At 36.0% G+C, this 23284-nt stretch overlaps 1 long non-coding RNA gene across 1 annotated transcript; it reads right to left on the bottom strand.

Moving 5' to 3' along the window:
• Positions 1 to 195: 195 nt before the first annotated feature.
• Positions 196 to 13731, bottom strand: LOC309646709. The gene is made up of 2 exons (XR_014255549.1): positions 1733 to 13731; positions 196 to 1341 (listed from the first exon to the last, which is right to left on the bottom strand). It is a non-coding gene; the product is annotated as an uncharacterized lncRNA (long non-coding RNA).
• Between the last annotated feature and the right edge of the window lie 9553 nt (positions 13732 to 23284).

Here is a 23284-nt window from a genome sequence, read left to right as displayed (position 1 = left end):
GGAAAAAAGTAAATAAGGAGACCAGAACATTGCAATAATAGATGTTCCCTCACTATGAAAACATGTTGCAAGGGTGAGGAAATTATCCACCAAAGTCCCTCATCCAAAAATGTTATTTGATCAACTTTTACTGTTATAATAATTCATTTCTAAATCTGTGACACAGCAGCAAGGATAATTTTTCTCTAACATCACTTTTACTTGCATTATTCTGTTGCTCATATGTCTATCTTCCACTTAAAGCCTGGTTGTCCAGCATTCATCAGGTGCTCTCTACTAGCCCTTTGTCTCCTCTAACCTTATTTCGCATTACTTCCTGTTGTGTCCCCTCAGCCACTGCAGAGAATATCTGCTATCATTTCCCCTTGGAAGATCTCTACTCAAATTTCACATGGCTTTGCTTTATATTGTTCTTCCCTAAACTTAATCACACTTGCCAAGAAAAGCCTTCTTGCTTTCTATCACTTTTCCAAACAGTACTCAAAACTTTGCCTGTTTCTGAAACATATCTATTTTACTTATATATACATATATACGCATATATATATTTGTATTTATATGTTTAATTTTCTCCTATTAATTTCATAATATGTATTTTACTTTCTCTTGTGAATTTCACTCTCCTTTATAGCCTCTTACGAATTCATATTACACCAACCACATTTACAGCTCTATGGTCTATCACATGTCTTCTTGATCCTATGGTCATTTCCTCACCAAAGAAGATTATACCCCATTTGTGTTTATCCTGCTCCTTGTCCTCTAGCATATTTAATCCAGCCTTCTTCCTATTTGTGATTGCTCAGGGTCTCATCCAGTCTGGTCATCAGTCTCTCCATTTCTTCTCTGTTTTCCTCCTCTGTTTTGCCTAGGACAACTTGAATTCCTCATTCTGAAGAAAGATTATTATGTAAATCAGCTTTTTGCCAAAAGAAGCACCAAGTTCTACGATGGCAGGTTATGTCTATTTTATTCCCCACTACATAACCACCCTAACTTTATTGTCCCAAACATAAATGCTCAAAAAATATTTATTAAATGAATGAATGAATGACCCTCAAAGTTCATTATCAAATCATTTTCACAGTGAAAATGACTGTAACACAGAAATCCTGATGATGACACTTACATTTGTACCCACTTCTCCATACTTGCTTCCTACTCATCACAGGCTCTTTAATCTCATACTTCTTATAACAAGATACCTGTGTTTCTGTCATTTGATCTGTCAGTTTTTGCTTCATGTATTTTGAAGCTCTGTTATTAGGTGCTATAGCTTCCTGATGTATTGATCTTTTATATCATTATGAATTTTCTCTTTTTATCTCTAAATAAATAAGCCTGGGGCTTCCCTGGTGGCGCCGTGGTTGAGAATCCGCCTGCCAATGCAGGGGACACGGGTTCGAGCCCTGGCCTGGGAAGATCCCACGTGCCACGGAGCAACTGGGCCCGTGAGCCACAACTACTGAGCCTGCGCGTCTGGAGCCTGTGCTCCGCGACAAGAGAGGCCGCGATAGTGAGAGGCCCGCGCACCGCGATGAAGAGTGGTCCCCACTTGCCGCAACTAGAGAAAGCCCTCGCACAGAAACGAAGACCCAACACAGCCATAAATAAATAAATAAATAAATAAATAAAATAAAAATTTAAAAAAAAAATAGGAATTACTATGAATTGAGAGACTAAACGCACCATGGAAGACATTTCATCCCTAAAAAAAAAAAAAAAAAAAAGCCTGTCTTGAAGGCTGTATAATTTAATATCAATATAGCCACTCTAGCCTTCTGATATTTTCATTTGCATTTTCTCATTCTTTTACCTTCACACTCTTTGTATCTTTGTATTTAAAGTGAATTTTTAAAAGTATATATAGTTTTGTCTTCTTTTACATTTATTTTGGCACTCTTTGCTTTTGATTAGAGTACTTGATCTATTTAAATTTAAAGTAATTCCTTTAATTGGGGTATTTAGGTCTGCCACTTGCTACATTGTTACTATCTGTGTAATAAGTTTCTTTCCTTTGTTCTTCCTTTACTTCCTGTTTGGTATTGAACAAAATTTGTGTGGAACAATTTTTTGGATTCTATTTCATTTCCTTTATTGCTTTATAGGTGTGTCTCTTTGAATTATTTTTAAAGGTTGCTCTAGGAATTATAATATCATATTTAAATTATCAAAACCTAATTAGATTTAATATTGCATTACTACAGGTGTTAATTAGGAACCCTGCAAAGTAAGAGATCCATTTACCCCACTTTCATGTTATTATATTCATATATGTTACATTATGTATAAAATAAACCAACCAAAATTCTGTTATATGTTTTGCTTTATGCAGTCACAAATTAAAAGAAGGAAACTATTCATGAATATATATTCATAGATATATAGATATAAATATAGATGTAGAAATAATTATACTGGGTATAGAATTCTAGGTTGACAGTATTTTTTTAGCACTTTGAATATTCCACTGGATTTTTTTTTTTTTTTGCTATTTATTTTCTCTGATAATCATTTTCTCTTGTTTTTTCAAGATTGTTCAACTAAATTTGGCTTCAGTAACTTGACAACGATGTAAAAAATGATACATATATGTGTGTGAATATATATTCTTCTATTTTCACAAGGTGAATTATGAGCAAAAGTCTTTAATATTAAATATTTTATTTGTTTCACAATGAAGTTTCATTTCACAGGCTAGAGGTCCCTTTCTTTATTAAAAGTCAAGAATTTTTTTTTCTTTAAAAACCATTCAAACAACCCCGCATGTCTAGATAACACCGAAGTAACCAGATGTTTGACCAACATTTAAAACAATTTACTCCTGATTTGAATGTTCTCAATTGAACTGAACCAAACCAACTAAGCTCCTAAAATGTGCCATGTACTGAGTGAGGGACTTTCCTATGTGAATTTACCATGTAACTCTTAATAATAATTCTGCCCAATTGGCCATTATTATCCCAGTTTTTACTACAGAAGAAATGGACACTGAATATGATAAAATGTTTTACCCAAAGATGCACAACTAATAAATGGCAGAGTTGGGATTCAAACTCTGCCACACTCTGGCATGCTGGTATTCTGCAAACAGCTTCCACTTTGCACATTCAAAGTGCACTGTGTCATCTTTAGACTTCTCTATCAAGTCTAACTGGTAAAACTTTCCTGATGCAATATGACAACATGTTTCTGGTGTTGTCAATTTTTTTCACATGTGACCATTTAATGTTTAAGTTACTCATGTGTATGGGGGTCTTTCTCATTCTCCAAGGTTTCCTTCATTCTAATTAAGCATAACCTTAGACCTAGCATGTTTCCAATTCATCAAATCTCTGTTTTTGATGTTTGTGGAAAGAACATTTGATATTATTAGTTTCATTTCCACTCATCTACCCAATCACCACAATAAAGAACAGACATGTGAAGTGAAGCAGGCCATGCTCTATAACATGACATTGGTCTGGGTCTAATAGAGTATTTTTCTAGAGCCCTTTGGTAGTTAATATAATGGGATAATTATACTCCACAATTCTCAGATTCAAAACAAATCACATTATTTTGCTTTATCAAAACAAATCTTTCTCAAGGTTGGCAGGACATTGTATTTCGTCCATTCATTGGAGACCCAGACTCTCTCTATGATTCTGATTCATAGCAAACTCATGTATGCTGGAGCTTATGCAATGCAGAACGTTTTGGGGGAAAGGGCTCTATAGTTGTCTATCCATTCTGCTGACACAGAAATGGTATTGTCAAAGCTTTGGTGGCCTGCCTGTGGATTGGTGTTCCATTTCTATGCTGCCCACAGACAACACTTTGTCCATACCAGCTGGCTACTACAACTGTCCTTGAAGTTCCCAAAGCCCAATTTCTAACTGTTTGGTACCCAGGTATTCTTGTGCCACATAATCCATGTTAATGTCACCTCTGTGGTCACACATCTTTGTTATTCAGGGAATGCGCCACTCCTATCTCCTCCAAGTTATGTGAATCAGCACAGATCCATGGCCCAGACATCTTCCTCTCGATAATATGGTTCACAACCTCTAAGAGCCTCGGCATTCATATATTGTACCAAGTTCTGTTACTTCACCTCTGGGCCAAGGAATCTCACACTCCAGAGAGTAAGAGTCTTACTATTCTTATAAGGAAATTGCAGTGAGCTATCAAATCTCCGACAGCAATAAAAACAAGGTGGACATGTATTTCTTTATAAATCATAATCCTGTATCTGTAAATCTTTAAATTTGAAAAAAAATATTTAGGATAAATTAATGGTAATAGCCAGCTTTTATTGAACACTTACCAGCGCCAAACATCGTTCTAAAAATCTTTAGATATAGTAGCTAGTTGCACACCAGATTATCTGAGAAGAAGGTTCTGTGCTTTCTTTTATAGATGTTAAAATGAGGTTTGTAACTTAGGGGCTCAAGGGGCTACCTGGAGGTTGGGTGTGCAGGGGCTAGTCTGATGCTGGGGCAGCCTGGGAATCTTGGTCTGTAGGAGCAAGCCTCAAGGCTGGGACCACAGGGCTTTGGCCTGGTGACAGAGTTGGCTGGGGGCCTGTGTCTGTAGGAACTATCTGAAATCTAGGTCAATGGGGCCAGCCTGGCACTGGGATAGGCAAGAAACCTGGGGTTGTAGGAGCAGCCTGGTGCTGGGATTGGTTGAAGGTCTGCATCCATGGTAATTGGCCTAATGTAGGGCTGGGTGGGAGTCTGGTTCTCAGGTCTAGAGGTGATTTAAAGTGTATGAGAGTATGTTTGTAGGTTATATGCAAATAATACACCATTCTATATAAGGACTTGAGCATCCTCAGATTTTGGTATCTGTAGGGGTTCTGGAACAAATCCCCCTCAGATACCGAGGGATGACTACTTAAACCTTCTTACTTGGGTCATATGATCTCAGGTCTCTAAACCATGACACAGGGGTTCAGGCTATGTCCACCCCTTCCATTTCACTTAACTAATGCCAACATTTTCCCCAGTGCCTTGCCAACAGGTCCCTATATAATTTAGAGTGCCTTCTACTGTGGTTATATGATATATTGTGAGATTTCATACCATAATTTTTATTACATTGTACTTTTAATTTAAAGTGTGTATTAGTTTGAAGTAATGCTACTTGTCAATTTTTGCTTTTGTTGCCTGTGCTTTTGGTATCTTATCCAAAAAATCATTGCCAACTTCGATGTCCTACACTTTTTCCTTTATGTTTTTTTCTAGGGATTTTATAGTTTTAAGTCTTACATTTAAGTCTTTGATCCATGTTGAGGGTTTTTTAGTGTGTAAGGTGTAAGGTAAGGGTTCAACTTCATTCTTTTGCATGTTTAGGATATTTTTTTTCTGTTTCTGCAAAGAATTCCATTGGAATTGTGATATGGATTGTGTTGAATCTGTAGATAATTTTGGGTGCCATGAACATTTTAACAATATCAAACTTAAAAACTTCTGTACATAGAGGGAAAAAACAACCTATGGAAGGGAGAAAATATTTATAAGTCATGTATCTGATAAGGGGTTAATATCTAAAATACACAAGGAACTCATACAACTCAATAGCAAAAAAAACAAAAAACCCAATTATAAAATGAGCAAAGCACTTGAATAGACAGCTCTCCAAAGAAGAAATCCAAATGACCAACACATATATGAAAAAAAGTTTCAACTTTACTCATCATTAGAGAAACGAAAGTCAAAGATACAATGAGATATCACCTCACACCCATTAGGATGGTCACTATCAAAAGAAAAACAGAAAATAGCAAATGTTGGCAAGGATGTGGAAAAATTGGAACCTTTGTGCTCTGTTGGTGAGAATGTGAAGTAGTGTAACTTTTATGGAAAGCAACATGGTGGTTTCTCAAAAAATTAAAAATATAATTACCCTATGATCCAACAATTCTGCCTCTACTATGTATTCAAATGAATTTAAAGTAGGATCTTGAAGAGATATTTGTACACCCAAGTTCACTGCAGCATTGTTTACAATAGCCAAGTGGTGGCAGCAACCCAAATGTCCATCGACAGACAGATGGATAAAAAAAATGTGCTATATATGTACAATGATATATTATGCAGCCTTAAAAAAGAAAGAAATCTTGTCACATGCTACAACATGGTGAGGACGTTATGCCAAGCACAATAAGCCAGTCACAAAAGGACAAATACTATATGAGTCCATGCATACGAACTATCTAAAGTTGTCAAAATCATAGAAACAGAAAGTAGAAAGGCGATTGCTAAGAGGTGGGGGGAGGGAAAATTAGTGTTTAGTGGTTGTAGAGTTCAGTTTTACAAGATGAAAAAGTTATAGAGATCTGTTGCACAACGAGAATATATTTAACACTACTGAACTGTACGCTTAAAAATGGTATATTTAATGTTATGTGTTTTTTACCACCAAAAAAGTGATTAAACACCTTTCTATGTTCTGGTGGGGAAAATGGTCTCTGTTATCAGGAATTCAAAGGCCATAGTTCTGGCTTTTGTTATAAATTGTATTCCCCAGAAATTCATCTCAGTGGAAACATAGAGTGGCTTAACACTTGTTCTTAGCCCCTGGTGTTTTCTGAATGTACAATTACATGGGCATTTAACAAGGAATCAGAGTTCTCTTAAGTCAGCTGGAATTGAAAATAAATTGAAAGATATGACAAGATTTGTTCAAATGTCTCCAAAATATTTATTGAAGTATCAATTATGCACTGTCAAATGTACTAACGTTTCAAGTTTCAAAATGCAATGTTATTTTCACACATTGCAAATAGTTTGCAAAGGTAAGGAACTTGCTAATTTACAAAGCTTTTCCACACATGTTCTCATTCAGTCATCACGCCTACCTTATTAGATAGACAAGGAATGTATTATAATCCCCTTTTCATAGATAAAAATACTGAAGCTGAAACTCATAAAGAGGTAGTGGTTTCCCAAGGTCCTACACCTCATCAATGGCAGAGCTATTACTCTACCTATGGTTTTCTGGCTCCAAGTGACACATTCTTTTTCATTATCCCATATATGTCACTGATTCCTCCTATCTGTCATCTTTCAGGAGGTAGGAACTTAAGGGGCTAATTGAAGAACAGTCAGTAATGCTAGTATGTAGGAACCAGAAAAGGTGGGAAGCTGTGTGGTCAAGTTCAATTTGATTGCCTGAACGTTCTCTTAAGTTACTAAACACACAGCTATTTTTTATTTGAGCCACAGGGAGGTCTGTGCTCTAAGGTAAGTTCTTCAGCACGATTTATTGAATACAGGGATTAACTAAAAAACATCTGCCAAGATCAATCGAATGTAAATATTAAAATGTATTACAAATTGGATTTTATGCAGACAGGCTTTGACAAATATCGCTGTGATGGGTTTTTGGACATGAGGGGAATGTGCATTTCATTGCTTACACAGTCAGTCCTCCCAGTCTCTTAAAACAAAGCTGTGTGAAACATATAAGTACATTTTGTCCTGGTAGCCACTGGAATTTGCTCACACATTAAAGCTTTTTTGAGAATGCCGAGTTCAGTTCTTAAAGGTTCTTGGCATTCATGTTCCTACCCTCATAAGACAGTACTTCAATTTTATTCCCCTTCGGAACTCTTCTTCTTATTTCTCTTACATATCGTTATTTCATCAGATGTAGGTACTCAATATGATTCCAATTTTGTTTTGTTTGTTGGACCAGTGAACCTGGGTAACCCAAGGCATATGGCCAAGCATCTGGTAACAATAAAATCAACATTACAGTAGAAGAACATCAAGAATCCTGTAACCATAAGGTAATATGGAGTATATTTGGTAGCTATGAAGATTACATAATAGTGTTTTTTCCTATGATAGTTGTGTTCTCTGAATTGACAGAAATACGTCAAAGATCACTGATAGTGTACTTGCAATGCATTAGGCCAAGAGAAAACAGCACTTGTCCTTTGTATCTTGTCCAGATTTTTGTTTTGATTTATCATTTCTTCTGAGATCCTTAACATCACAGAACCCTAAAACCTGCAAATAAAATATACCCAGTAGGTCACAAGTTTAAAAGAGAAGGGCAGGAATTCCCTGGTGGGAGTGGTTAGGATTCAGTGCTTTCACTGCCGTGGGCCCAGGTTCAATCCCTGGTTGGGGAACTAAGATCCCACAAGCCGCGTGGTGTGGCCTAAATAAATAAATAAATTAATTAATTAATTAATTAATTAAATGAAAGAGAAGGGCAGACTGCCTTTATACAACACATCTTCTTGTATTCATCAGATTTTATTCCACAGTTGGGGTCCTGGGTAGATGTGGAAGAGTCTATGAAAGCTTATTTCCCCTAGAGATTAATTTCATTTTTTTCTCCCTTCATTTTGGCACACTGTTTGGTCCCTAGAACCTATGATAGTTTTAAGTACTTAGTAGGTGCCAAGATATATTTGGTGAATGAATAAATACATGAATAATCTACTCTGTTTTCTCTCTTTACCCTATTGTAAACTATACTTTTCCTAATGTTTGTATTAACCTCTTATTTTTATTGTGTACTTTCCACATATTAGCTATTTAAATAAACCCTTCATGTTCAGTTTTTATATAGTTATTAAATCAGAAGGAGAAGCTTACTATTCTCCTTTAGATTGCTTATACAAATTTCTAACTTGAGTTACCTTTGAAATTTTTCCCACCCCTTAATAACTTCAGAGTGCAAGGTTTATACTTAAGTTCACTTTTTCGATTTCTAGTTCCATACAACTTGTTTTCTTTAGCTTACAGTAACCATTTTTAATAAGCACCTGTTAGGTACCAGAGACAAATACTTTTTACATTTGGAAACCTATAAACTAAAGCTTACAGTTTTAAGGTTTGCTGAACAGTTTGCAGAACAGTTTGCTGTTCTTAAAACCTTCCTTAAGAAAGTCAATTCATTTTCCTTTTTATACTGGGATGGTAATAAGCATAAACAAGACTTCAGAAAAACCACTTAACCAATCTTTGATTATATCTTCAGAAAAAATGATTTAAAGCTTTATATCTCCAGTGCCTTTCCTGCCTTTCCATTAACAAGTCTTATGATCCAAAGGAAAGATATAAAATATTTCTGTTCAAAGAATGCTGGCCCAACATATAAGGAAAAGAGAAGATTTATATTCTCTTTGCATAATTCATGCAAAAATTGTTTTGGCTTGAATTTATTGGCCAAAATACTGTCTCCTGTGTTGTCATTTCCACACAGCACATGAACACAGATTTGGCCTCTCTGAACATTTCTGCTTCAGACAAACAGCAATAGAGAGGGTTACTCAAAAGGAAATTGTTAGCTCATTTCCTAATTAAAACACGCTGCACATTGAATAACCACATTTATTCTCAACTCGTGGGCCTTGAAAAAGATACCTCATTTTTCCCATGAATTTTCACTATCTGGATCCCTTGACAGCTTCCTTACAATTGCTTGTGTCTCTGTTAAAAAAAAAAAAAAGGAAAATGACATTTGTTTTCTTTGGCAAAAAAAGTAAGACCTGAAAACCATGTCCTGCCTCTAATTTGTCACTCTTTAAGTCTCCATTAAACTCTTAGGTTCTGTGGGCAGCAAAACTACTGCAAGAAATCTTTTGATCTTTGTCATAACCTCAACTAGAGAGAAGATGACTTCTCTCTGGGAGCTCATGACCACTTCTTTCAGACAGGACTCAAAGCACTAAGTGAAACCGAATGAGCTTCCGTAGCATTTAGTACCAAATAAATTTGTACTAAATAAATTTTACTTTTTTTTTTTTTGTTGGTTAGATCTTTTCTGAACAAATGCTTTATCTGAAGAGGTGAATTTGCATTTCTTACTGCAGGTGTTATCAAGTTTTGGTATCACCCATCACATCTACAAAAGTACAGGGCATTTAATAAATGCTTCTCTAGGTACTGTTTGGTTGGGCACACCCTCAGTCACAGTAACAATTACAAAAATAATAATGGTAACAATATTACCTTAGGAGGATTTGCCACATGCCAGACAATGTTTTCCTAGGGATGTCATATATGTCATGAATGTATCTACTTTCTCACCAAATTTTATTTAGAAATAAGGTGACATTTCCGTTCATACCTAAATTTCAATAAATTCAAGCTCCAATCCTTTCTGATTCTACCAGGTCCCTCTTCTAGAGCAGTATCTGAGATTTCCCCTCAAAAAACATGTATGCACTCCACTATTTTATCCTATATTTCACTTGTCTCTCCAACTGGTCATCCTACTCCGAGCTGACTCTTGGAAAATCACCTAAAATCTTGTGCCTCCAGGTTAACTGCTGCTAGTTCAAGGCTATAGTATTTAAAAATTCTTTGGGTAATAATTTTAAAGCATAAATAAATATACAACTCTGTATATAAATATGTATACTATATATAACTATATGTAATTATACAGTCTGATGTATATATCAGACTATGAAACAAATTAATTAATTAGTTGAACATTTTGCTACTATAAGTAGATATACTTAAGAAATAAAGACCAAATCCACCCTCAGAGTGCCTTCCAAACCCCTGCTGCTTCACTGAGCTGAGGGCAAGCTAATTCCCAATAAGAAGACTCAGTTTTCATGTCATGTCTTGTCATGTCTTATATCCAACTTTCTCCTAGCCCCAGAGATGAAGAACTTCTTTCCACAAGCTCGGGAACAACTCAATTCTGTCCCCAAGATGAATGTAAATGACAACATCTATTTACATAGGTGGATGCTCTAGTGGATATTCACTCATTTGAAATTATCTCATCTATTTGTTCACCAGATATAACAAATTCCTGTATCAGGCATTGTGCTAAGTGGTGGGTGCTAAGTGACAACAAACAACAACAAAATGAAACAAGAAGAAAACTGTTCTTTGTTTTTGTAGACCTTATCGTCTATGGAGGAGACACCTTACGTTATCTCAAAGACAGGCAATTTTATCTTAAATATGTGTGAGGCATGAGAGTTTTGTTCCTGAAGCACTCTAACATTCTTTTTCAAATACTTTTTTCTACTATGAAGGAAAAATCAGTCCTGAGTTTGTCTCTTACACACACAAACACACACACACACCTCCCAAGAGCAAACAGACACAAATATTTGGTAGTAAAGAAAATAAGATTTAGGAAAAAAAAATTGTTAACTCTGCCTGGTTCTGCTTATGATAATGAACTGGGTTATATTACTGAAGAGAATACTTAACAGTTTATTTTGATGCACCTCAGTTTAGATTACTTTGCTGGTTGAGGCCTTCCTCATGAATAAGGAATATATATTTACTTCATATTTTTACAATTAACTGTCTTATTCTTATGATTTTTTTTTTTCATACCAAAATAGGCTTTGCTAAAGGTGACTTCAGCTACGGATAACAATTGTTATTACTATTACTATTTCTATTATTATCACTATTCTATTATAATAACACTATTACCATTATTGTTATTACTAATATTACAAATATGCTTTTATAAGCTTCAAAGAAACTGAGCTTCTGCGTACTTCTTTTCAAATAGTTTTCTCATGAATCCTCAAATCACCTTCAGTTTAGTTATCAAATTTATTTTAATATGAAATTACAAATGTATAGACAGTAACTTATCCAGGGTAGCACAATTAAATTGTGGTTGTGGATTTGTGATATTCACTCAGGTCTTTCTGAATCCATGGTTTTGCTTTTTTCCTCTGTGCTGTGAGGTAGGTGAGGACTTGTTTTCTTAGAAGACTGATGGTTTACTTTGCCCAGTACAGCTTTCATCCAGTTCTACTTGCTAATATGGTGGAAGAGAGATGGAGAATGGAAGAATAAGCAATCCTAACCAAGACAAATGACAAAGAAAAGTCTTTACAGTGACATAGAGGAAAAGTTACAAGAAATGTGTATACAATATTTGATTTTTGAATCTATTAGTCCAGAGTAGTTTTAGCAGACTGCTTAGTAATTCTCAAACATCTTTGTTAAATATTTCTCCTAATTTTCATTGTGAAAATGATAACTTCTACTCACTTACCAAATATAAAATGATGTTAAAACTATTTTATGAAAATTTTAAGATAAGAGCTAATCCACTTCCCAAAATGTCAGATACTCTTCTTTGGTAGATCAGGCTGTCTGTCACTGCCTCCTGCTTCCAGCAGCCTGAAGGTTCACACATGGGGACTTAAGTGTTTTCACCCTCCACAACAATATGTCCCCTCTCCAAAAGAAACACACATGCACACATACACCTGCACACACACACATAACCCTGAGCTATTATGTATAAAATATATATAAAGTAGAATCATGAATTCTAGCCTATTATAATTGGAGGACAATCTGCCATTCTCATACAGAACCTAAAAGATGGGCTGTCTATTAACCAGACAAGTAAAAGGTAGAAACTAAATATCTAATTCTAAAATTCTAAGTCAACTACCGACTAATGGTATAAGCCCAGCAAAATGAGGTGCTTCTCTCTTAGTGTGTAATTTGGAAAGTTCTATTTAAAAATCAACAAACACTAAATCTGGGGGGACTTGTGCATGATTCAGCAAAACACTTAATTTATAGAAGAATTACAAAATATTTACTGGTTGACTGAATTTAATGCTTTTTAAAATAACTTTAGATGTGTAGGCAAAACCTCTGTTAACATTTTAAAGAATACACGTATCCTTCTCTACTACAGTCCTACCATAGGCAAAAATATTATCAATGGATTCAATTTTATTTGCTATCAAATAGCAAATATTTTTATTTAATCTATGTAATGTAATGCCTTTTTTATTTATCTAACATAATGTCTAAACATTTTGCATATTGTTATTGTTTTTATCCCATTTGGGGGGAGGCACGCCTATTATATACCCAACATAAATTAATTTCCTTTCTGAATTCAGTAGAAAATTTCTGTGTACTTATTGAAAGTTGTGCTATTGAAAACTGAATATGATTCACAGTATTAAAATGTTCCAGTTAAACACTGACTACACTAACGCTTCCATTTTTATCATTTATAAAAACATGCCCCAAGCTGGTAAATGGATTTGAAATATCAATTGAAAATACTACTGAATCTGCTCAGCCTAGCCTCCTGGATCCCACATTTGTTCACTTCCATTTTTCGTTAATTTCCCCCCATACGTAGCTTCTAATGTCTCCTTTAAGGCCTTGTAAATTTTTTCCTTTAAAAAGTCATTTTGGTAAGAATGCTTAATGTGAGATCTACCCTCTCAACAGATTTTTTTTTTTTAACATCTTTATTGGAGTATAATTGCTTTACAATGGTGTGTTAGTTTCTGCTTTATAACAAAGTGAATCAGTTATACATATACATATGTTCCCATATCTCTTCCCTCTTGCGTCTCCCTCCCTCCCACCCTCCCCATCCCACCCCTCTAGGTGGTCACAAAGCACCGAGCTGATCTCCCTGTGCTATGCGGCTTCAACAGATTTTTAAGTGTACAATATAGTATCATTATCTCTAGACATGTCAGTGGAATATAATTCAATCTTAAAAAAGAAGAAAATCCAACAATCTACAGCAACATGCGTGAACCTTGAGAACATTATGGTAAGTGAAATAAGCCAATCACAGAAGGACAAATAATGCATGATTACAGTTACATGAGGTATCGAAAACAGTCAAACTAATAGAAGCTAAGCATAGAATAGTGGTTGCCAGGGGCTGGGGGAGGGGGAAATTGGGAATTGCTAAGCCCTTGTTATTTTGAGAACATGTTTTAACATCCTTCTCCATGTTTTAATTCTTGACAGTCTCTTATGGATGCAATTTTGCTCTCATCTTTTACCTTTAGGCACAGTAACTCTCCAGGTGAGGCCTTCTTAGAATGAGTTTTGAGCCTGGGTGATCTATTGGCAGGGTCTACCTGTCTGGGCCTCCACAAACAGGAAGAGGGGGGAGTTATAAATAGGGTTTTTTAATCTTGTCTATCCATAAACCTTCTTTTACTCCCTGATTCTTTTCCTTCTCACCCACACGCTGTATTCCTATAAAGGGAGGTCAACATTGTTATATATCTCTAGGTTTGGAAACCAAGGGACTTTATAGCGCCTTTCCTGACTTCTTATTTTAAGATGGTGAAAGAGAGAGCCAGGTAAATTGTGTTACTTGTGCAGAGTAACACAAACAGCTAGAGCTAAAGCCAAGACTTTGCCCCAGATTTCCTGGTTCCCCATTCCTCTTCTAAGCCGTCTAATATTCTCTTTGGGTTCATTGTTCAAGCTGATGTAACTGGAAAACATTTAAAGTCTTCTATTAAGAGACCCAAATAATTGTTGATAGATTATATTATCTAAGTTTTAAACTTTTAAGTTGCATGTAGAAAATTTGCCTCAAAGAAGTTGTACATGTATACTACATGAAAGTGCTTTGTCAGTTTGGTAATGCTCTATAAATGTGTAGGAGCTAATGTTTGTACCCTCAGATTCCACTCCAGTTGTCCCCTTCGTGAAGCTAATTTGTGAAAGGCCTGTATAAGCTTCATGAAGGCAAGAGTTTTTTCCACCCTGTTCATTACTATAACCCCCAGAGCCTGGGCAGTTCCTGTCATACAGGATATAGTAATTGCTCTATAAATATTTGTTGATCGCATAAATGAATGCTCCAAAGTTCCCCACAGTAATGTGAGCTTCTTTTTTTTTTTTTTTTTTTTTAAATTTATTTATTTTTTATTTTTTTATTTTTGGCTGCACTGGATCTTCTTTGCGGTGCGCAGGCTTCTCATTGCGATGGCTTCTCTTGTTGCAGAGCACGGGCTGTAGGCACACGGGCTTCAGTGTGGCTCGCAGGCTCCAGAGCACAGCCTCGGCAGCCGTGGTGCACGGGCATAGGAGCTCCGCAGCATGTGGGATCTTCCCGGACCAGGAATCGAACCCATGTCGCCTGCATTGGCAGGAGGATTCTTAACCACTGTGCCACCAGGGAAGCCCTGAGCTTCTTTGATTCTAGTAATTCAGCAGAAGAGAATAGCTGTTAAGATATCTGAACCCTCCCTAATCTCTAGCTAAGTTTTGTTTTTGTATGCTCAGTATTCAGAATCCTATGGCAAAGTAGTTTTATTTTCAGTCATCAGACACACACACATACATACACATACAACACACACATAGACGATTGAAGAAATCTAGTAAATACCCAGATTTATATATATATATATATACTTCCATTTTCAGAAAGGCAGAAAAAGTATGAGTACAATCAGACTAAAAAGATACATCTGGCTGCCATATAAAAAGGCACCATCTTGACAACTGTTAATTGAAAGTTGTGTAGGAATTTTCTCACAAAGCCCATGAATCCTAGAAGTAATGCCGATAATCTTTCCAAAAACTTAGAAGTTATCCTGTTATGTTAGTGTTCTAATCATGTAATTTTTTTTTTTTTTGGTGAAACTTCTATTTTGTAGTCATAAGTGAGAAGACCCAAGGGTTCTTTCTCAGTCTCAGGCAACTCTCCAAATAGTCGTTAAGGACTGAACAATGATTTCTTAATACCAGCTTGGCAATTCCACTAAACCTTATCTATCCTAACTTTCCCCATCATAGAGTTTTGAAAGGGACTTTAGTAATCCCTGTGAGGGAAACATGCATTAAACTAGTCATTTCCCAATTTCTCCCTGTTAATAGCACTTCTTTGGGTTTGGAGTGAAAAATGTGCCCAGGTCTACATTTGCCTTTATATCCCCTTTTCCAGCTAGACATGGCAGTGTTACATATTTCTGGTTACTGATATGTCAGACAAAGTCTAATAAGATTTTATTTCTAAAAATTATATATTCCTACAACGCAGCTGACACTTTGATTGTAGGCTGGTGAGGCCCTAAGCAGAAGACTCAACTAAACCATGTCAGGACTCCTGACCCACAGAAACTGTGAGATAATAAATGCATGTTGTTTTTAAAAATATATATATATATTCTTAATACAAGGAGCCAGCACAGCAGGCAATACCATTTGTCCTTCCTACTGCATCCTTGAATGTAGGAACAATGTTTGGAGCTATAGCTGCCATGTTATACCATGAGGTAAAAAGCAAACATCTAGGAATAGTGAAGTAGAAATCTGGAAAACTCTTGGATCTATGAGGGTGTCATGGAGCCACTGGCCCTGTGTTGAGACTGTTCAGCTCCAGATTACTTCTTTTGTAAGAAGAATAAACCAATATTTGTTTAAGTTACTATTAGTTCCTTTTCTATTATTTTCTGCCCAAAGTATTTTTGTTATAGTTATTAATTCTAATGCCTTTATTTTGTAAGAAAAGAAAACTGAGGCTCAATGAGAACATGCAATTTGGCTAGAACTACAAATATTTTTGGTGAGAAGCACATTGCAAGAGCCCCTGCCTCTTCAAGGATACCCACACCACTGAGTACGATTAGAGTTCTGCTTCACCTGCCTGTTCAAGGCAAGAATAAGTGAAGGCAGCAAAATGCTCATCATGGAAAATGTCAGAATTGTTGGTAAGGATGAGTGTTAGACTATAATAGTATATAATATTTGTTGTATACAATAGTAATCTTTTTGATGGTTTTACGTAATATGTTGAATCAAAATTACTATCATCTGCAATAAAATATGTGTTCATTATTGGGTCAAAACATCTGGATGACAAGTCAAAAATTCCACCATTCATCAAGTTCTCCTTTATCCTCATCTCTAATTATCCAACCATCTGAATGCTTTGGCATCATGTAGATTCACTCAGGTTAAGCACTGAGTTGAGGCAATTTTCTCCTGAATTTGAGCAATGTGCTTTTAGTAATTCAGACTTTCAATCTTTACTTTCCCTCATGCTTTGGTCTTAACAAAAGGTCCCAGAAGACTCTAGATTGACTGTACATCATCTATGCTTTGTTTCCGTCTTCAGTAATTAATTATGTTAATCAAATCAAAATTTACAACTTCTTGTATATCCCCTTACAGAGGAGGGCTTTTTTCTCACTTACTAGTGTTAAATCCCAGTTCCAGGCATAGCTTTCCCTTTGTCACATTTCCATGCATATTACTCACAAACAAATAAATCCTCTTAGTAAAGCATCTGGCATCTTTATCTTCCTTGATGAAAATTCTGAGATTTCCAATTACACATATGGACCAGATGTGAAATCCGACTTAAATGAACAGGGAATTCAGTATGGTTTTGCAATTATGGGACATATACTGTATCTCTTTTATGCTGATATTGCCTTTTTAATTCTCTTTTTTGCAGGACAGCTGCTGCAAGTGCCTGAGGGGCCCCTTTTGGCATGTTCTTTCTCTTTTTGTGCCTTTTCCACTTTCTTCAATCCAATGAAAAATCTAAAAATGGAGGCAAAGTGGAAATAGTACTCCCTGCCTCACTTCTAGTATGTTAATACAAACATATGGCATATATCTCACTTCTTTTTCTCTGTGCCCATGGTAGAGAGTAAGGGTCAGTTATGGCACCCTTTCTAATTCGAATTTGCCTTTTGATTTTTCTCAACACATTACAATTCAGTCAATCAAACTAGCACTCAGTCTCCTTGTAGTCACTATAAACTTCTTAATCTAAATTTAATGTATATTTTCCACATTTCTGTCTGTACTATCAGGTGTTCCTTTGGAATAAACATACGGAGCAATTTTTTATCAATGATTGTGATGTAAAGAAATCAAATTCTTTGGGGTGTGTGTGTGTGTATGTGTGTTTCTGTGTCTGAGTGTGTATGTATGATTTCAAACTGGAAGGGATAATAACTCCGATGGGAGACACAAATTCTAAAATATATCACAAATTTATCCACCTCTTTTCATCTTAGTTTTTCAAGTCCACGTAGAACTACTGCTTCTGCCATCAAAACTACTACAACAATCTCACATTTGTCTTCTTATATTCACTGTACCTATGTTCATCCATTGTTTCATGCAGCAGTCTAAGGAACTTTCAGTAGTGCACATCATTGGTACCACTCCCATTCCTAAAATCTATCAATGAATCTCATCACAAATATAACACATTTAAAAATGAACATGATATAGAAAATCTGGCATGATTTGGTTCTTGTCTATTTTATTCTCACCATCAAATACTCTTTACCTTACTCACTTCATTCCACCTACAAGGATCTTCTGTTTCTTGAACTACTACATTCATTTCTGCCCAAGGTCTTCTCTTTAATCCATGCATTCATTTAATTTGTATTTATTAAGTGCATAATTAATATCAAGCAGCCCACTTCTTATTTACCTGGTTGTTTCCTACTTACATTCAGATTGCAGCATGAAAATCCCCCTCCACAGGACTTCCTCTACGACAGAACTTCTGTGTGTTCAGTAAAGCCCATTGACTCTTCTTCCCAGCTACAGTTCTACAAGTCTCAGTCTGTTCTTGCATCTCCAGGTGGCACGTGACTAGTATTCACCTACTGAATGTGGATGGAACTGTGATATGTTACTTCCAGGATGAAGGGTTTAAGAAGTGGTAGAAGCAAAAGACCTCAAATTTTCTAGCTTTTAGAAACTTCCCACTTCCCTTGGCTCCTGTCCCCATATCACTCCAACTTCTGCTACTATACCTTCTCTGACTCCAGTTCTGCTGCTTCCCTTTTGTAAGAACCCTTCTGATTACATTGAACCCACCTGGATAATCCAAGACACTCTCTGCAACTCAAATCTTTCATTAAATCACATTTGCAAAGTCCCTTTTGCCATGTTAGGAAACATATTCATAGGTTCTAGAACATGGACATGTTTGGGGAGGGGTAATATTTTTCTTTCTATCACACCAAGTGACACGATATAAGCCTATAAAAGGAATAGAACAAAAAGGTCTCATTAACATTCAAAACTGAGGCAAAGATAAGCTTAGAAATGTGGCTTTTCTACTAAAGCAGGTTATCTTAAGGAGTTTCAAGATAACCATCATTAAATATGAAAGGGAATCATAGAGGGAAGGAAGATAGCAGATTTGAGAACAAATAAAATAATAAAGATAAAAAGAACCATGTGGATACTAGCATATGAATTTGTACACAAGTAGAACAGAAGCTTACTAAACTTTCATGGGAATTGTATTGACACTGAATCAAAGAGTTGAGAGCAAAAAAAAAAAAAAAAAATTCTGTCTGCTCAAACCTTAAAAAACTTTCAAGCTCTGCACTTGCACCAACTGGAAATCGACTTTCGGGTGGTATACCCCTCAATTACGGCATGATCCCAACTACTTCTTTAGGTGCCATCATGAAGGACAATGGATGAGTAAAAACCTTCCAGAGGGTATAACGAAGGGTCATGAGTTATTGGAGTTATTCCCAGAGAGCAGAATCAGGATTGAATCAAGGAATTCTTTCCCTTTCAGACACAGAAAACTCACACAATCTTTAGGCAGCATTTCCTCCTTACAGTAAATCAGCGACTGTTGTATTCTCTCATTCCTCTCAACTGGTTTGGAGAATCTTTTTCCCCCCACAGTTATATCATAGACATGCGGGGACTGAGGGACAGATTACACCTGGAACAACTACCATGGAAACTTGCCTTGAGCTTGCAGAATCCTTCTGTAGTGATGGATCCAACTTCGCTTTCAATCAATGGGTTTTGAGTCCACAAACAAGGTCGGTTCCAAACACTGGGCAAAGGACCATGATTTTTTCATGGGGCTCTTGCCCTTATTCTCCTGATCATCTCTCTCTGTTTTCTTATGATTGTACATATTGAGTAGGAACCTTGTTGACCACCCATCTTCGGTAGAGACAACAAGTTCTATTAGCTATGTCTGTAGCTCTTTATAGTCAGGCACTCCTGCTACCCATCTGATGTTGTCTACCTGGCTTCTGACAGTTACGCAAACTATCTAGCCTCTAGTGTTTTGGGGTCCTATAAACTGCACTGTATTACAGAACTCAGTTCTGAAATAACACTTCCTATTGTCAATCAGAGGCCACCCTTGAAATTCTAAATTATTTTGGTGCACCACTCACAGATGCATTTTTTTATTATTTTGGTACCACTTTGAATACTATTTGTGTATTCTCTTTGTATTCCCATGGGACAAAGTTCTCTGGTGAGTTCTCTGATGTCATATACAATACCCACTTTAGCATACCCACATCTTCTTCCATCATCTGCCACAGCAATTCTGGCCACAGTTTTCTCCATTCTTCTAGGAGTCATCTTTGTAGCATGTTTGCACCATCTCCTGATATTTTTGCCAGGATTTTAAATTTTGCATATGAGGATAGTGTTCTCAAACTGATAAACTCTCCCTTAATAACTATTATGTTCTAGCCCCCTTGATCAAACACCTTCAAAATCTACTCCCATGCCTCCTCTCCCAGCTTTTGCCAGTACCAGTTGGCTATATCTTGCTTCTCTTTTAGGGTATATTCCCTTTTCTCCTTTGTCAAGACCAGCACATTCCCTAATGCCTTATAATGGGACTTAACCCTATTACTGCCCTCGTGTTGAAAATGTACAATTGTTTTCAAATATATGAATTTGGGAAGCCTTTCTTATTTGGAAATGTTCCTAAAAATTGTTATACTGTAGGAAAAGACAGTCCATACCCAACAGACACAGAGATGGGATCCACGGAGTGTTTTGTGTGTGTGTGTGGTGGGGAGAGGGTGGGGAGGGGAGAAAGAGAGAGAGACCATCTGACAATTTCTCCAAATGAGCATTTCATGTTTTAGGGAACTGATACCCTGTCTGGGCTAGTGGAGGAAATAGTCAATGGATTCTGACCATTATTATTGTTATAGACACTTAGTAGACATTCAAAGACTGAAGATTGATACCCCAAAAATTATAATATATTTCAATACGGTCAACTTCTAAAATGAGATTAATACAATATATTCACACTGTAGTTTGTGATCCTTTCTGCCACCACAGGCTCACACACCTAAACAGAATTTCCGTTATAAACATTTTTTTTAGAAATTTAATCTTTCATAGTACTTTTAAAAATTATTAGAAAAATACCACTTATGGTTCTGTGAACATTTACAGTGAAATCTGAAGCCACTTGAAAATAATTTTTGAATAAATATGACCAGAGATAAAAGTTTTCAGGTCTGATTCCAATAGGCAAGTAGACCACACAACAAGCCACAAGACAATAAGCAATTGACATGCTGATGCTCTCAGAGGATAAGTTACCTAAACTTTAGTATAATGGGAAATAGGGAAACTCTCTTCGGAAATAAAATTCCCCTTAGGATTGTAAAACTTACTACATTTTTTTCTAAATGAAAGCATATATTCATTATTTTTCCTTATATTCCTTCCTGACCCTTCAACACACATTCCCCATTGTGAGTTTGCCTATTATTGCTTGATTCCAAAACTCTTTATAGAGTCTGAGCAATTATAGAATCCAGCATCAAATCCTCATATGTTGTGAATAAGAATTTCAATGAACATGTACTTGGGAAATGAAAGACAGATGGTCTTTCGGTCTGTATCTCCTTTATCTCTTTTGTCAACCCAGAATGGACTTCACATGTCTTCTCCATTTTCTTCACATCAGTACTCTTGCAACGCTTTCATAAATTTTTTTTTTTTTTACTTAAGTGTTTCTACCAATTCTAATTCTCTGAATGTCTTCTCCATGGCAATCTTCCTTAATTGTTTTTCCTCTCTTACTACTATAATTCATTTCTCAGTTGGATCCTCTCACATTCATTCTCCAGACTTTTCTAAATAAAAAGTCATATTTACTAGGTCTTTCTTTAAAATGGAATAAACTAACAGACTATTCTGTATTCAAATCTTCACTGACATCTGCATTTTGGGCATCTGTCATGCAGAAGGCATTGAATAATTAAGGGAGGACAAAACAAATCCATTCTTCTCATTCATTTTCACTTTCCCAAACCTGGAGAACCCAGAAGCATCATTGGGATTGAAGGAGGAAGAGAAGAACAAGAGAGTTAGAGGGATGAGAGATGGAGAACAGACCATATTCTCTTTTCCCACTGCTGGACTGTGGAAGTTGAGGGTTACGTCTGACTTGGGAGGAGAAATTTTGAACTTGAAAGTTTTGTCTGAAGCTTTAGATGAGACAGACCAGCTGTGACTGCAACAGCTAGGACTGCCTGAAATCACGTCAGAAGCAGAGAAGGGGAAACTGACACAGCAGGTTTCAGGGCAGTGATAGAAAAAAGAATCAATTTCATTTCTGTATTCCACTGAGTTCAGTATTTTAAAATATATAGATTTTATATGAATACATACATAAAGATAGAAAAAGTATTTTATGAAATAAAAGGTAAGCAGGAAAAAAAACCCCAGAAATCTCAAATGTGCTACTCACTAGCAGTATCATATTAGACAAATAAAAATAGCTTCTCTGAAGCTCAAAATCTTCATTTAAAAAAATGAGAATAACAGGATCTCACTGCATTGTTGTGAAGTTTCAGTTAAAAAATAATGCATAGACATATCTAGTATAATACTTAAAACATAAAAAGCTCTCGATTCATCCTAGTTTAACTCCTCTCAGAATTTTCTATTATTGTATATTTTTGAGGAGCCATTGTATATTGGGGAACTATGCTAAAAAATTGTAAGATGAATTTTTTTCTCTGTATCTGATAAGCCACTAAGGGACAAAAAGATGATACAAATAAAATAAATAAGCATAAGACTATCATCAAGCACTAAAATGTGGTTTAAACTATAGTATAGTTGTTTTGGAAATTCAGAGAAAATGAAGCAAAGTGTGAATTAACACATTTCCTAGAAAACAAACTAAAGTTCAAGTCAACAAGAAGTCCTATTTTTCTTTCTTCTGACTCTTTCCAATTTGAAATACATCCAGAGCCATTTCTGAAAACCAGGAAGCTTAAAGACTGGAGGAGCCAACAGTAGATGTCATCGTATTAGTTTGTTTTCCAAGACACAGATCTGTATGTACCCAAATTCCTACAGAACACTCTTCACTGGTACCCAGTTTCAACATTTGCAACAGAGTATTTGGAAAACATTGTTGGGGGCAAAGCCACATCTAAAAACTCCCATTCCTAGAACATCAGATTTTGATTTTAATAAAAACAAGATTCTAAGCCTTTTGGACACCAATTTATAAAAATGGGAGCTGTAAATAGAGTTTAAGACCTAGTTACACTGAGTTTATTAATGTAAAACCACCATGTAGTCAATGGTTTGCTTCAAGAGCTTGGGTTCAGTCTACCTTGAATTAGGAAGATGTTTCGTCTCATGCGTTAGAGTTGTAAATATGCACAAATAAAGAAAAAATTAATAATATGGGAGGGTTTGCAAACTTTTGACTCATCTGGCCTCCAAAGAGGATTCCTCTCATTGCCAACTCACAA

The sequence above is a fragment of the Balaenoptera physalus genome, assembly GCF_965194825.1.
Source record: "Balaenoptera physalus genome assembly, chromosome: 17".
Classification (NCBI taxonomy): domain Eukaryota; kingdom Metazoa; phylum Chordata; class Mammalia; order Artiodactyla; family Balaenopteridae; genus Balaenoptera; species Balaenoptera physalus.
The sequence above is the reverse complement of the archived record's forward strand: the minus strand, read 5'-3'. Positions and strand labels throughout refer to the sequence as shown.